The following is a 12073-nucleotide window of genomic DNA, read 5'->3' as shown; positions in this document are numbered from 1 at the left end:
AGCCAAGAGATCAGTGTCCAGGGGGCAGCGGTGGATGGGGAAGGGAAGCTGGACTGGCGAGTGTTATCCAGGTTAAAAAAACGAACAATGACTGAATAGCTTGTAGCTAGTTAGCTGGTTAGCTTCTGGAGGTTCTTGAGTGTGTTCTAAAAATAAATAAAAAATAATAGCGATTCCGTATCACATTGGGTGAGGCAGGTTTCCGGAAGGTATAAACAAATTAAAAGTCAAAAGAGATAGAAAGTAAATATGGGTCCGGTGGGCGTTTGGGACGCGGCGATTCAGGCGGTTAGCAGGCCTGTGCTAACAAGCTAACAGTTTGTAGGCCCGGGCTAGACAAGGTAGCAGTTAGCGGACCGGAGCTGGACAAGCTAGCAGTTAGCAGGCCGAATTAGCAAGCAGGGAGATAGCGAGGGCTAGAGAGTTAGCCTTTGGGGGACGTCGCGATGGGGTGAGTCTGTTTATTCCTCTTCATGCGGTGACATCGATAGACCGGTCGTGGGCCCGGGTATTGTAGCTCAGGAGTATGCTACGGTGGTAGCGCAGGCCGGGCTAGCTTCAAGCTAAGTGGGTGGAAACGCTAGCCAGGGGTAATCGTCCAGGGTCCAGGGTTGCGGTTTAGCTAGATAGCTAGTTGTGAAGATCCAGCGTATTTGGAAGCTTAGGTTTAGCAAAATGTTTTTAAAGGGATAGCTATGTAAAAAACGAAAAATATGTAAAAAAAAACGAAGAATAAACAAAATATAAACAATATAGCAACGATGATGCTTTTTTTCTCAAATGCGCTTTTGTGAAATCATTCCCCGCTTGGTGAAGTTGGCTGTCAGGAAGAAGTTAGGAAGAAATAGTCTTCACAGTTCGCAACGGCCCAAACTGCTGCATATACCCTGACTCTGTTACACAGAACGCAAGAGAAGTAACACAATTTCCCAAGTTAAAAGAAATTCATGTTAGCAGGCAATATTAACAAAATATGCAGGTTTAAAATTATATACTTGTGTATTGATTTTAAGAAAGGCGTTGATGTTTATGGTTAGGTACACATTGGTACAACGACAGTGCTTTTTTTCGCGAATGCGCTTGTTAAATCACCCATTTGGCGAAGTAAGCTGTGATTCAATGATAAATTGACAGGCACCGCATCGATAATTTGCAATGCATCGATTATATGCAATGCAGGACAAGCTTGATAAACTAGTAATATCATCAACCATGTGTAGTTAAATAGTGATTATGTTAAGATAAGTTTAATGCTAGCTAGCACCTTACCCTGGCTCCTTGCTTCACTTGCATAACAGGTAGTCAGCCTGCCACGCAGTCTCCTCGTGGAGTGCAATGTCATCGCCCATTATTGGTGTCCAAAAATGCTGATTACTGATTGTTATGAAAACTTGAAAATCGGCCCTAATTAATCAGCCATTCCGATTAATCGGTCGACCTCTAAACAGAAGTGCAACACTATTTGGCTTGCAGCCAGACACACAAGTAAATTAGCTTACAATAAAAATCATTTTTTGTTGTTGTTGCTGAAAACAATGCATGGTAATCATATTTCTACTGTTTCTAATAGAAAGTATGTAGCCAGAAAAGTAGCCTACACGTCAGTCAGAGCTCTTGTGATCCAATGACGAGAGCAAAGATATATTTAATCCGAGCGGACAAGTGGAACTGTAATATGTAGTTTTTTAGATTCATGATTTGTAGCGAGCCCTGACTGAAGCACAGCACAATTTAAAATAAGAAGCGTTTTTGATCTGCGTCTATATGATAGGCTAACTAATGAACTACCCCTATTTTAAAAAAAATCTTTATTTAACTAGAGTCAGATAAGAACACATTCTTATTTTCAGTGACAGCCTAGGACCAGTGGGTTAACTGCCTTGTTTAGGGGCAGAGCTACAAATTTTTACCTTGTCAGTTCGGGGACTCTAACCACTAGGCTACCTGCTGCCCCATGAATGAAGGCTAATGCTGAAAAGCAAGTAAAAAAATATATATATGTTTTTTAAATATAACAGAAATTCTATAACTCACAGTTCCATTTCTCTGGATCTAAAACCTTGGTTAAACCCACCGTGAAGAAACAACACTAAATCCAATTTCTCTTTGCGCAAGGACAGCGAGGTGGAATCAAAGATGGCATTAATTCTGTTACTCACCAGTGACGAGCCACTGTATTTGCACAATCCATCTGTTACACTCATCTTCTGAGGTGGTTCAGGCCAAAGTCATGGTGACCTTCACAGCTAAATTTTAAAAAAAGGACAAGACGACCACTTATTCCCACAGCAGAACACCAGGCCTGTCTCCATCCCCAAGGCAGGTGAACAGTTACATGCAGGCCTAGAGTTTCTCATGTTGTTTTTACCAACCATGGCAGTATCCAGTAGTTTTCTGAGGCTATAGCGCTAGTTCCTAGGAGCAGTGGGTTAACTGCCTTGTTCAGGGGCAGAGCTACAGATTTTTACCTTGTCAGCTCGGGGATTCAAACTTGCAAACTTTCGGTTGTTAGTCCAGCACTCTAACCACTAGGCTACCCTGCTGCCTCTACACTCTAACCACTAGGCTACCCTGCTGCCTCTACACTCTAACCACTAGGCTACCCTGCCGCCTCTACACTCTAACCACTAGGCTACCTGCCGCCTCTACACTCTAACCACTAGGCTACCCTGCTGCCTCTACACTCTAACCACTAGGCTACCCTGCCGCCTCTGCACTCTAACCACTAGGCTACCCTGCTGCCTCTACACTCTAACCACTAGGCTACCCTGCTGCCTCTACACTCTAACCACTAGGCTACCCTGCCGCCTCTACACTCTAACCACTAGGCTACCCTGCTGCCTCTACACTCTAACCACTAGGCTACCCTGCCGCCTCTACACTCTAACCACTAGGCTACCTGCTGCCCCATGAATGAAGGCTAATGCTGAAAAGCATTAGGGGAGTAACATCAGTGTCTTTGTTAGAGTGCTGCTGGTGGGATAAAACTTTAACCACCTTATTGAAGCAAGGTGTTTAAATGAACCACTAGTGCTCAGGACTACCGTATGATACGTCTGGTGTGTTGGCATGTTGTACCAAGGTCCCTGACAAATAAATGAATTAAGGTTTGATTTCCTGGCTGGATGTCACGTCATGAAGTATGCTGGCCTTGATACTGACTCTGTGTCGTAACAGCACTCTGTGGCTTGAATTAATGGGGTTTCATTTGAGAAACAACGTGTGTGTGTGGCCACTAGCTATGTTGCTACTGTGTGTGTGTGGCTCTGGTGCTAAGGATTCAGTTGGCCCTATCATTGAGCAGTCTGTCTTTATAACTGTGGTTATTTGGGTATTGGAACAAACTTACCCTCCATTCTATTCACCCTGATCCCTGCCTCTCTGTGGGTGTGTAGCCACTAGCTATGTTGCTACTGTGTGTGTGTGGCTCTGGTGCTAAGGAGGCCCGTAGAAGTGTAGCTACCAACCAGGATGATGGTCAACACTCCTCCTCCTGTACTGTCACTAATTAACACAAACAGGATGGAGAGAGAATGAGGGGGAGGGAGAGAATGAAGGAGAGAATGCAGAGAGGGAGGAATAGAAAAAGAGAAGTATGGCTGGGTACGATACCAGTATAGTGTGATACTTGTTAGTATCGTGGTAAGGAAACAAAAACACGAAGGCGATTTAACTTCTTAAGGACAACAGCCCCTAATGTTGGAAACAAACATTATGTTGTCATCCAGAGTCCCATGTATTTATCTTATCACACAATATTTGACTTACGCCTGCTCACCTAAAGCTCACCTAAAGTAGGCTATGCACTTCAGTAGTAATATAGGCTTACAGCTAGCACATCCAACCATTTTCCCAGGAGCAGGCTAGACCCCGCAACATGGGAAAGTGGTAGAAATTGCTGCACACACACTGTTGTACTCTGCAATATTATTTATTGCCACGCATTACATAGCACAGTGTTGACGTATTTCAACTACCTCCAGCTTCTGTATGACCTTACTCAGACTGTCATGATCATTTGAAGGGAAAGAGGCGCATCTTTTGCACTGAAAGTAGAAAAAAAAAAAACATTTTGTTTAGGTTGAAAGCAACACATTTTTTAAAACCTTTTTCCATATGGACCGACGTGATCATGTGGATCCTTGTCTGGTGTATAGGCCCTGTGGAAGGAGGATGGGTTCTAGTCTGGTGTATAGGCCCTGTGGAAGGAGGATGGGTTCTAGTCTGGTGTATAGGCCCTGTGGAAGGAGGATGGGTTCTAGTCTGGTGTATAGGCCCTGTGGAAGGAGGATGGGTTCTAGTCTGGTGTATAGGCCCTGTGGAAGGAGGATGGGTTCTAGTCTGGTGTATAGGCCCTGTGGAAGGAGGATGGGTTCTAGTCTGGTGTATAGGCCCTGTGGAAGGAGGATGGGTTCTAGTCTGGTGTATAGGCCCTGTGGAAGGAGGATGGGTTCTAGTCTGGTGTATAGGCCCTGTGGAAGGAGGATGGGTTCTAGTCTGGTGTATAGGCCCTGTGGAAGGAGGATGGGTTCTAGTCTGGTGTATAGGCCCTGTGGAAGGAGGATGGGTTCTAGTCTGGTGTATAGGCCCTGTGGAAGGAGGATGGGTTCTAGTCTGGTGTATAGGCCCTGTGGAAGGAGGATGGGTTCTAGTCTGGTGTATAGGCCCTGTGGAAGGAGGATGGGTTCTAGTCTGGTGTATAGGCCCTGTGGAAGGAGGATGGGTTCTAGTCTGGTGGAAGGAGGATGGGTTCTAGTCTGGTGGAAGGAGGATGGGTTCTAGTCTGGTGGAAGGAGGATGGGTTCTAGTCTGGTGTATAGGCCCTGTGGAAGGAGGATGGGTTCTAGTCTGGTGGAAGGAGGATGGGTTCTAGTCTGGTGGAAGGAGGGTGGGTTCTAGTCTGGTGTATAGGCCCTGTGGAAGGAGGATGGTGTATAGGCCCTGTGGAAGGAGGATGGGTTCTAGTCTGGTGGAAGGAGGATGGGTTCTAGTCTGGTGGAAGGAGGATGGGTTCTAGTCTGGTGGAAGGAGGATGGTTCTAGTCTGGTGGAAGGAGGATGGGTTCTAGTCTGGTGGAAGGAGGATGGGTTCTAGTCTGGTGTATAGGCCCTGTGGAAGGAGGATGGGTTCTAGTCTGGTGGAAGGAGGATGGGTTCTAGTCTGGTGGAAGGAGGATGGGTTCTAGTCTGGTGGAAGGAGGATGGGTTCTAGTCTGGTGTATAGGCCCTGTGGAAGGAGGATGGGTTCTAGTCTGGTGGAAGGAGGATGGGTTCTAGTCTGGTGTATAGGCCCTGTGGAAGGAGGATGGGTTCTAGTCTGGTGGAAGGAGGATGGGTTCTAGTCTGGTGTATAGGCCCTGTGGAAGGAGGATGGGTTCTAGTCTGGTGGAAGGAGGATGGGTTCTAGTCTGGTGGAAGGAGGATGGGTTCTAGTCTGGTGTATAGGCCCTGTGGAAGGAGGATGGGTTCTAGTCTGGTGGAAGGAGGATGGCTTCTAGTCTGGTGTATAGGCCCTGTGGAAGGAGGATGGCTTCTAGTCTGGTGTATAGGCCCTGTGGAAGGAGGATGGGTTCTAGTCTGGTGTATAGGCCCTGTGGAAGGAGGGTGGGTTCTAGTCTGGTGTATAGGCCCTGTGGAAGGAGGATGGGTTCTAGTCTGGTGGAAGGAGGATGGGTTCTAGTCTGGTGTATAGGCCCTGTGGAAGGAGGATGGGTTCTAGTCTGGTGTATAGGCCCTGTGGAAGGAGGATGGGTTCTAGTCTGGTGGAAGGAGGATGGGTTCTAGTCTGGTGGAAGGAGGATGGGTTCTAGTCTGGTGTATAGGCCCTGTGGAAGGAGGATGGGTTCTAGTCTGGTGGAAGGAGGATGGGTTCTAGTCTGGTGGAAGGAGGGTGGGTTCTAGTCTGGTGTATAGGCCCTGTGGAAGGAGGATGGGTTCTAGTCTGGTGGAAGGAGGATGGGTTCTAGTCTGGTGGAAGGAGGATGGGTTCTAGTCTGGTGGAAGGAGGATGGGTTCTAGTCTGGTGGAAGGAGGATGGGTTCTAGTCTGGTGTATAGGCCCTGTGGAAGGAGGATGGGTTCTAGTCTGGTGGAAGGAGGATGGGTTCTAGTCTGGTGGAAGGAGGATGGGTTCTAGTCTGGTGGAAGGAGGATGGGTTCTAGTCTGGTGTATAGCCCCTGTGGAAGGAGGATGGGTTCTAGTCTGGTGGAAGGAGGATGGGTTCTAGTCTGGTGGAAGGAGGGTGGGTTCTAGTCTGGTGTATAGGCCCTGTGGAAGGAGGATGGGTTCTAGTCTGGTGTATAGGCCCTGTGGAAGGAGGATGGGTTCTAGTCTGGTGTATAGGCCCTGTGGAAGGAGGATGGGTTCTAGTCTGGTGTATAGGCCCTGTGGAAGGAGGATGGGTTCTAGTCTGGTGTATAGGCCCTGTGGAAGGAGGATGGGTTCTAGTCTGGTGGAAGGAGGATGGGTTCTAGTCTGGTGGAAGGAGGATGGGTTCTAGTCTGGTGGAAGGAGGATGGGTTCTAGTCTGGTGTATAGGCCCTGTGGAAGGAGGATGGGTTCTAGTCTGGTGGAAGGAGGATGGGTTCTAGTCTGGTGTATAGGCCCTGTGGAAGGAGGATGGGTTCTAGTCTGGTGTATAGGCCCTGTGGAAGGAGGATGGGTTCTAGTCTGGTGTATAGGCCCTGTGGAAGGAGGATGGGTTCTAGTCTGGTGTATAGGCCCTGTGGAAGGAGGATGGGTTCTAGTCTGGTGTATAGGCCCTGTGGAAGGAGGATGGGTTCTAGTCTGGTGGAAGGAGGATGGGTTCTAGTCTGGTGGAAGGAGGATGGGTTCTAGTCTGGTGGAAGGAGGATGGGTTCTAGTCTGGTGTATAGGCCCTGTGGAAGGAGGATGGGTTCTAGTCTGGTGGAAGGAGGATGGGTTCTAGTCTGGTGGAAGGAGGGTGGGTTCTAGTCTGGTGTATAGGCCCTGTGGAAGGAGGATGGTGTATAGGCCCTGTGGAAGGAGGATGGGTTCTAGTCTGGTGGAAGGAGGATGGGTTCTAGTCTGGTGGAAGGAGGATGGGTTCTAGTCTGGTGGAAGGAGGATGGTTCTAGTCTGGTGGAAGGAGGATGGGTTCTAGTCTGGTGGAAGGAGGATGGGTTCTAGTCTGGTGTATAGGCCCTGTGGAAGGAGGATGGGTTCTAGTCTGGTGGAAGGAGGATGGGTTCTAGTCTGGTGGAAGGAGGATGGGTTCTAGTCTGGTGGAAGGAGGATGGGTTCTAGTCTGGTGTATAGGCCCTGTGGAAGGAGGATGGGTTCTAGTCTGGTGGAAGGAGGATGGGTTCTAGTCTGGTGTATAGGCCCTGTGGAAGGAGGATGGGTTCTAGTCTGGTGGAAGGAGGATGGGTTCTAGTCTGGTGTATAGGCCCTGTGGAAGGAGGATGGGTTCTAGTCTGGTGGAAGGAGGATGGGTTCTAGTCTGGTGGAAGGAGGATGGGTTCTAGTCTGGTGTATAGGCCCTGTGGAAGGAGGATGGGTTCTAGTCTGGTGGAAGGAGGATGGCTTCTAGTCTGGTGTATAGGCCCTGTGGAAGGAGGATGGCTTCTAGTCTGGTGTATAGGCCCTGTGGAAGGAGGATGGGTTCTAGTCTGGTGTATAGGCCCTGTGGAAGGAGGGTGGGTTCTAGTCTGGTGTATAGGCCCTGTGGAAGGAGGATGGGTTCTAGTCTGGTGGAAGGAGGATGGGTTCTAGTCTGGTGTATAGGCCCTGTGGAAGGAGGATGGGTTCTAGTCTGGTGTATAGGCCCTGTGGAAGGAGGGTGGGTTCTAGTCTGGTGTATAGGCCCTGTGGAAGGAGGATGGGTTCTAGTCTGGTGGAAGGAGGATGGGTTCTAGTCTGGTGTATAGGCCCTGTGGAAGGAGGATGGGTTCTAGTCTGGTGTATAGGCCCTGTGGAAGGAGGATGGGTTCTAGTCTGGTGTATAGGCCCTGTGGAAGGAGGATGGGTTCTAGTCTGGTGTATAGGCCCTGTGGAAGGAGGATGGGTTCTAGTCTGGTGTATAGGCCCTGTGGAAGGAGGATGGGTTCTAGTCTGGTGTATAGGCCCTGTGGAAGGAGGATGGGTTCTAGTCTGGTGTATAGGTCCCGTGCAAGGAGGGTGGGTTCTAGTCTGGTGTATAGGTCCCGTGGAAGGAGGATGGGTTCCAGTCTGGTGTATAGGCCCTGTGGAAGGAAGGAAGGAAGGAGGGTGGGTTCTGTTTGGGTGGATGTCCGTCTGTCCTGATGACCTTGACTATGCCAGTGTGGGTGGTGTCTCTCTGTGAGAGCTGCTGTTTTACTGTCCCCCTATAAAGAGACCCAGCGGGATGGGGGCTGGAGAGGGGGTTTGTTTTGATGGTAGTAAAGAGAGTGAGATGAAAGGTGCTGCCCTCAGGGGTCAGACTGGCTGTGATGGCCTTTACTCCACTCTCAATTCAATGGGCTTTATTGGCATGGGGAAACACGTTTACATTGCTAAAGTAAGTGAAATAGATTATTTAAAAAAGTGAAATAAACAAAACAAAATTAACAGTCAACATCCGTCACTAAAGTTAGAAAGGAATAGAGACATTTCAAATGTCATGTCTATGTACAATGTTGTAATGATGTGCAAATAGTTCATTTATTTTTTTCCCCTTTTGTACGTTAACATAATTATGTGTTGTTTTTACAATGGTGTTTGTTATCTTAGTGGTTTGCCCTTTTCTTGTGGCAACAGTGCAGGTCTCTCTCTCTGCCACGCCTGCTGTCTGTGTGGTGGCTGTGAAACCCAGCCTGCTGTCTGTGTGGTGGCTGTGAAACCCAGCCTGCTGTCTGTGTGATGGTTGTGAAACCCAGCCTGCTGTCTGTGTGATGGTTGTGAAACCCAGCCTGCTGTCTGTGTGATGGTTGTGAAATCCAGCCTGCTGTCTGTGTGGTGGTTGTGAAACCCAGCCTGCTGTCTGTGTGGTGGCTGTAAAACCCAGCCTGCTGTCTGTGTGGTGGTTGTGAAATCCAGCCTGCTGTCTGTGTGATGGCTGTAAAATCCAGCCTGCTGTCTGTGTGATGGTTGTGAAACCCAGCCTGCTGTCTGTGTGATGGCTGTAAAATCCAGCCTGCTGTCTGTGTGATGGTTGTGAAACCCAGCCTGCTGTCTGTGTGATGGCTGTAAAATCCAGCCTGCTGTCTGTGTGATGGTTGTGAAACCCAGCCTGCTGTCTGTGTGGTGGTTGTGAAACCCAGCCTGCTGTCTGTGTGGTGGTTGTGAAACCCAGCCTGCTGTCTGTGTGATGGCTGTTAAATCCAGCCTGCTGTCTGTGTGGTGGCTGTAAAACCCAGCCTGCTGTCTGTGTGATGGCTGTTAAACCCAGCCTGCTGTCTGTGTGATGGTTGTGAAACCCAGCCTGCTGTCTGTGTGGTGGCTGTAAAACCCAGCCTGCTGTCTGTGTGGTGGCTGTGTAACCCAGCCTGCTGTCTGTGTGATGGCTGTCAAACCCAGGAGTGCAGCCTCCCCTGTGCCTCATTAACATACTGTCATTGGACAGAGGGAGGAGGGCTGCTAGCGCTGGCCACCAATCCTTCTGGCTGTGACAGATCATGCATCCCAAATAACACCCTATTCCCATAGGGCTCTGGGCAAAAGTAGTGTACTTTTGGATGTCATTTTGGATGCTGCCAGAGAGAGCTGCGGTCTCGCTCTGCTATCCGTCTGTCTCCTGTCCTGTAGACTGCTAGCCTGGCTATCAGGGGGCCATGGAGGGATTGGTGATTGTGGATAGAGCTGGTAGGTTATGGGCCAGAGGCTGTTCCAGACCAGGGATGGGCAACTTTGACGATACCCACATCCATACTCACACATGCAGCCACAGTCGGCCCTAGCCTTTTGGAGGCCATAAGTGAATGTTGTACTTTTTTTTTAAAGCAAGTTTACTGCAATTGTACACGTTTTGCCATGGGGCGGAGAGAGATGTTTTTTAATTTTTTATATATGATATCTGAGTGAGAGTGACTTAACAAAATCATGGTCGACTCAATCAGTTCGACCATGATTCCTACAAGTTTAGATAACTGGCTAGACTAACGTACCAATCAAATGATGTCGTTTTTTCTCACATGGGCTAACTGAGTGACTGTCAGTTGTAGGTAGGTTTCCATCACATTGACAGATTTTCATACCAGTGTTCTAAAATCTGCATGCAGAATATGTTTATTTTCTCACCCGTGGAATTTCCACCAAACAGACTTGTTGCAGATAGAAAATCAGTGTGTGATGACAATGCACACAAAATATACTTATTCGCTTAACATTTTCATGTACTGAATAAAAACCGAATGTACAATGTGTTTCTGTCATATTTTCAACACTACTGATAGTTTTGTCACAAAAACAGTTGTGTTACAGAGTAAATGTCTACTCTACTCTGGTCTGGACACGTGCTCTCTAGCCAACAGGTCGCAGATACAGTGCAGGTAGACTAGTGTGTGTGTGTGTGTGTAAATATAATGGAATTATTATGAATAAGAGCAAAAATATTTTTGTTGTCAAGCATTGATCGTCATGTAACCATGAATAAGACCCTGAATATTTATTGGTTGGCAGCATCAAGCCCGTCACCGTGCACCACCCTGTGAAGTTCATCAGAACTTTTTATTTGATTTGATTTATTTCACCTTTATTTAACCAGGTAGGCTAGTTGAGAACACCTTTATTTAACCAGGTAGGCTAGTTGAGAACACCTTTATTTAACCAGGTAGGCTAGTTGAGAACACCTTTATTTAACCAGGTAGGCAAGTTGAGAACAAGTTCTCATTTACAACTGCGACCCTGGCCAAGATAAAGCAAAGCAGTTCGACAGATACAACGACAGAGTTACACATGGAGTAAAACAAACATACAGTCAATAATACAGTATAAACAAGTCTATATACGATGTGAGCAAATGAGGTGAGATAAGGGAGGTAAAGGCAACAAAAAAAAAAACTAATTTAATCTGTGGCCTAATAAACTGCATGGTTTACAGAGTCGTAGTGGGAGGTCCGAATACCAGATCATCGCGTGACTCCTCAAGTTTACCTCCATTTGATGGTTGTTATATCTATATTTGTCCACCTCCATTTGTAGCCTAATTAATTTTACGGACCCAAACATTCCACCATCTTGAAAGAACAAATGATCGGTCTGAATTTATACTATTGTTCCGAAACTTCCTGTTTCCATCACAGCTGTCGTGAATTTATTTTATTTTATACAGTATTACTTTACTTGCATAAAAACTGTGGGTGGAAATTTGGTTACAGACTGACACAACAAGATTAAAACTGTGGGTGGAAATTTGGTTACAGACTGACATAACGAGATTAAACCTGTGGGTGGAAATTTGGTTACAGACTGACATAACGAGATTAAACCTGTGGGTGGAAACTTGGTTACAGACTGACATAACGAGATTAAACCTGTGGGTGGAAACTTGGTTACAGACTGACATAACGAGATTAAACCTGTGGGTGGAAACTTGGTTACAGACTGACATAACGAGATTAAACCTGTGGGTGGAAATTTGGTTACAGACTGACATAACAAGATTAAACCTGTGGGTGGAAATTTGGTTACAGACTGACATAACGAGATTAAACCTGTGGGTGGAAATTTGGTTACAGACTGACATAACGAGATTAAACCTGATAATACACAACAGCACCTTGTGTATTCTATTCTAACTCACAACAGTAAGTTGAGACCCCGACTGAGTTCTCTCCCACCACCAACAATAGGGGAATTGATCCACGGGCCAACAGTTGCCCATCCCTGATCTAGAGTCAGATGTTGGACATTTCATAGCAATAACAGGCAACTACAGCTATAAAAAAAAAACTGGGATTTACCATTTCATATTCATTCTCTCTCTATGCATTTCTGATTTTTTTTCTCCTGGTCAGGTCATGTGGCCCTACACATAATTGTATATATACACTGGCCTGTATTTACAAAGCATCTCAGGCTAGTAGTGCTGTGGATCTTGGATCAGTATTGGTTTGCAGATCATAATTATATGGACAAGAGGGTACCTGGTCCTA

The 12073-nt window shown here is 47.1% G+C and overlaps 1 protein-coding gene across 2 annotated transcripts in view; it reads left to right on the top strand.

Annotated features, from left to right (window-relative positions):
* LOC109874781 (protein kinase C iota type-like) overlaps positions 1-12073 on the top strand; it is a 45592-nt gene that overhangs the window by 11696 nt on the left and 21823 nt on the right. The window lies entirely within an intron of this gene.

Source organism: Oncorhynchus kisutch, linkage group LG30 (genome assembly GCF_002021735.2).
Source record: "Oncorhynchus kisutch isolate 150728-3 linkage group LG30, Okis_V2, whole genome shotgun sequence".
NCBI classification, from domain to species: domain Eukaryota; kingdom Metazoa; phylum Chordata; class Actinopteri; order Salmoniformes; family Salmonidae; genus Oncorhynchus; species Oncorhynchus kisutch.
Note: the sequence above shows the minus strand (reverse complement) of the source record. Positions and strands in the feature narration are given on the sequence as shown.